The sequence below is a fragment of the Echinops telfairi genome, unplaced genomic scaffold (genome assembly GCF_000313985.2).
Source record: "Echinops telfairi isolate 266 unplaced genomic scaffold, ASM31398v2 ScPeMD7_4;HRSCAF=17, whole genome shotgun sequence".
Classification (NCBI taxonomy): Eukaryota; Metazoa; Chordata; class Mammalia; order Afrosoricida; family Tenrecidae; genus Echinops; species Echinops telfairi.
Window position 1 is genome coordinate 16,051,787 of NW_022103900.1, and position 4,288 is coordinate 16,056,074.

Genomic DNA, 4,288 nt, shown 5'->3' on the forward strand with positions numbered 1-4,288 from the left:
CTACACCCTGACTGGCTCGTCTGGAGGAGTCCAGCCTGTAAATCTGTATGGAACCAACTCCCACATCTCTCTCCCATGCGTTGACTGGTGGGTTCAAACAGCAAACCCTTCAGTTAGCAGCCTGGCGCTTAACTCACCACCCCACCGGGCTCCTGCAATAAAGGCTAGATAGGCAATAGTATATTCTACACCTTACCAGTGTACCTATTCAGAACTTCCATTATTAATAAAGACAATTACTTTCTTACGTCCGGTTTAAAGCAGTTCCCTGGATACATACCCCTATTGTTTGTGTGTATGTTCTCCATCTTTCTTATTTTTAAAAAAACCCTCCCAAGTTTGGGGGCCTGAAGAGAATGATGATGAGTACTGTTTCTTCCCTTCTCATTCAGGCGGTGACTGCATTTCTCTCGTTCTTGGGCTCGTCGTCATCTCTCCCTTCGCCTCACTTGAGCAGCTCTTTTCTCCTTTTGTCTGTGTTGTAGAAGCCTCAGTATTTTATGCCAGATCCGCAGTACAGCAAGCATTACTTGATTGTTAGTCTCATTTGTAACTCAGCTGGTAGAATGCAGCATTGTTGAATTTTGAGGCATCTGAGAGCACGATTGCAATGATTCTTCTCCCTGGCTGCCCAATGGAAGCACCTGGACAGCCTGTGAGAAAGGAAACTGGAGGGAAAGTTTGGCGCCTCATTAACAAGAGCTGTTTACAGCAGAGGCCCTGGGTTTTTATCACACAGGTGATGTTGAGACAATGAATGATGTTAAGTAGGGAAGTGGAAGGATCAGATGTTTGAGTTAAAGGAGATTCTGTGTGTTGCTGTTTTTTGTTTGCCTGTTTTAGAAACAGGATTACTGTTGGCTGTGGGGAGGAGGATTGGCAGAAAGTGTAGCAGAGACTCTTGAGAAGGCTACTGCAGTGTTTCCAATAATTCTTAATTAGTACAGGTTAGCATTGTAATGTGGTGGTGGTGGGATTACAGAGAATATACTTAGGATAGGAAAAGCGAAAGAAAGTGAGTAGTTTAATGTGGTTTAGAATATAAGCCTTATTTGTCTCTATTAATCCCTCTATTGTGTAAATCTAGCCAATCATGTGACAATTGGGTTAAAGTTGTAGAACAAGTCTAGTAAGTACTTAGGTACTTTATAATGTTGCATAAACCCATCCTACTCTCAAAACTGAATTAATATAGCTTTGGCAAGCTTTAAAAATATTTAACATAGACATGTAAGATTAATTAAATGAATGAGCGCCTAAGAGGGTTGCAAGTGACTTGATGTGCAATACTCTGTCTTAATAGCTTATTATATAAGACAGAGAGGTCATATTAGGGACACTGTGCATGTAGCCTAGAATGTGAACAGCCAGAATATTCTTTATAGGAGAGGAGATCAAGACACTCATACATGCTTTGTACCTGCTATCAAGAAAAACCAGTTCTTGGAAAAGTAGAGGGGCAGTGTCAAAGAGGAGACCCTCAGTGAGATGGACTGACAAGGTGACTGCACCAAGGGGGCTTCAGCATAACAACAGTTGTAAGGGTTGTGCAGGACGGCTGTTCGGTTTTGTTGTACGTAGCATCACTATGGGTCAGACCCAAATGTTAGCACCCGACAACAACGTGAGCTCTGTAACTAGGAGGAGTAACTTTAAAATCTCAATAGAGAAGGATATAACATTCAAATGGCAGTTCATCAGCAATAGATATAAATATTCTTTCATTCATTTTTTAATCCACAGCTTTTGCTGTATTCGAGTGCCATCTGAGGAATAGTTCACAACCATCCAGTTTACCCATTTAAATGGTTTAACTATTTTTAGCATAGTCACATAGTTGTGCAACCGTCACACACAGAGCATTTCATAGCAGTCACTTGTCACTTCCCCCACCCCTAATCAGTTTGCTGACTCATAGTGACCTTACCCATGGTCCTCAAAGTGGATCTGTACTCCATAGGAAATTTAATGGCTGGGTTTTCACAAGTAGATTGCTAGGTTTTTCTTCTAAGATACCTCTGAGTGAACTTGAATCTTCAGTCTTTCTGTTAGGTCCAGGTGCATTAACCCTTTCTACCACCCAGGGACAAAGTGCTCAGCCCTAGGCAACCCCTAATCTACTTTCTGTCTCTGTAATTTGCCTATTCTGGACACTTTATTTAAATAGAATCATGCAATATGTGATCTTTTGTCAGTGACTTTTTACACTTTTCATAATATTTCCAAGGTTCATCCATATTGCCACATGCATTAATACTTTATTCCTCTTGATTACTGAATTGTATGGATTTACCACATCTCATTTGTGTGTGTGTTTCTCAGTTAATGGTCTGTTTGACTATTATGCTGCTATTAGCATTCCTGTACAAGTTTTGGTGTAGACATATAAGGGGGCTTCAGAATGTTTGTGGAAAATGAAAAGATGGTAGAATTTTTCCACAAAAATTTTGAAGCCACTTCATATGTATTTAATTCTTTCAGAGTATGATTGCTGGGTCATGTAGTAACTCAGTCTTTTCACCTTTTGGTGACTCAAAATAAACATTTAACTATTGAACACCTGAAGTAGAATATTTAGGTGGACTTTCAAAGCATGGAGATATATATATATATATTGCATATATGGTTTTACCCTTAAACTCTTTTAGCAATCAGTAAGCTATCTGTGAAGAATGCTGAATTTTTCATCATGTTTTCAAGGTTCATCTGTAGAGTAGCATACATTAGGACTTAATATCTTTGAACCGCTAAATGATATTTGCATGTATTTAATATAATACTAGTCAGAGAACCCTGGTGACACATTGGTCCAACGCTCTACTGCTTGTTGAACAGTTGGTGGTTAGAATTCACCCACTTGTTCAACTGGAGAAAAATGTTTACACCTATTTTCATAAAGAATACAGATTAGCTAACCTGTCCCTTGCCTGTCACTTGGCATTGCTATCAGTCAAAGTCAACAGCAACAGCATACGACATATCTGGGATGTATGTTGTTGATAAGTGCCTTGGAGCCCATCTGACTGATAGTCACCCTGTGTACAACGAAAGGAAACTGCTGGGTTCTACGCCAGCCTCCCAATTGTTCTTGTGCTTGAGGTCATGGTTGCAGCCCCTGTGTCAATCCATCTTGCTGAGGACCTTCTTTTCCACTGCCTCTCTGCTTTGTCAAGCATTGTGTCCTTATCCAGGGACTTGGCTCTCCTGACAGCATATCCAAACTACATGAGACATAGTCTCACCATCCTTGCCTCTAAGCAGCAAGTGCCCCTTCCAAGACAGTGTAGTTTGTTCTCTTGGCAGTCCATGGTACTCTCAGTATTGTTCTCCAGCACCCAAATTCAAGTGCATAGATTCTTCTTTGGCCTTCCTTAGTCAATGTCTAATTCAACGCCCAGTTTCTTCAATGTCTAATCGGATGCATAGTAGGCAGTTAAATTCTCTCTGAGCATGCTATAGAAGGTCTTCCATTCTTCCAAATAAAACTATGCTTTTTGTTTTGTTTTGTTTTTTAAGGGAGACATCGGTCAGTGTGAGACATGAAAAATAACAAAATTTAGAAATTATCAAGGGTGCGTGAGGGAGGAAGGGCAAAAAGAGATCTGATAGCCAGGCCTCAAGTAGAAAGAAAATGTTTTGAAAGTGATGATGGCGTGCTTCCTTCGGCAGCACATACTAAAATTGGAGCAATACAGAGAAGATTAGTGTGGCCCCTGTGCTAGGGTGACATGCGAATTCGTGAAGCCTTCCACATTTTTTGAGCAGACCAAGGTAAACGCTGCCAAAAATAAGACTGGAGCTGCTCCCATCATGAATGTGGTGCGATCAGGGTACTACAAGGTTCTGGGGCAGGAAAACTTTCAAAGCAGCATGTCATTGTGAAGGCCACATTCTTCAGCAAAAGAGCTGAGCAGAAGATTAACGGTGTTGGTGAGGACTGTGTCCTGGTGGCTTGAAACTGCGTGGAGGTTTAATTAAAAGTTAAAAATGGCTTTTCAAATAAAAAGAAAGAAAGAAAATGATGATGGCAACAAATGTACAAATGTGCTTGACACAATGTATGTATGTATGTATTGTGATAAGAAATGTATGAGCTCCCAATAAAATGATTAAAAGGAAAAGAAAACAGCCCGGTACAGAGCAAATCGATAAGTCTGATATTAGCCCATATGTCTGATTCCAATCTATAAATTCCTCTTCAGACTCACGAAACACATGCAATGATGCTGAATACAGGAAGATCACAGGCCAGTGGTGGAAAGTCTTGTGGGTCCAGTGGTGGTGGAAG

The 4,288-nt window shown here is 40.6% G+C and overlaps 1 protein-coding gene and 1 non-coding gene across 12 annotated transcripts in view; both read left to right on the plus strand.

Annotated features, from left to right (window-relative positions):
• Nucleotides 1-4,288, plus strand: part of BAZ2B (bromodomain adjacent to zinc finger domain 2B) — a 225,671-nt gene that overhangs the window by 66,207 nt on the left and 155,176 nt on the right. The window lies entirely within an intron of this gene.
• On the plus strand, nucleotides 3,656-3,758 carry LOC115873067. Its single transcript, XR_004048214.1, has one exon. It is a non-coding gene; the product is annotated as a U6 spliceosomal RNA (small nuclear RNA).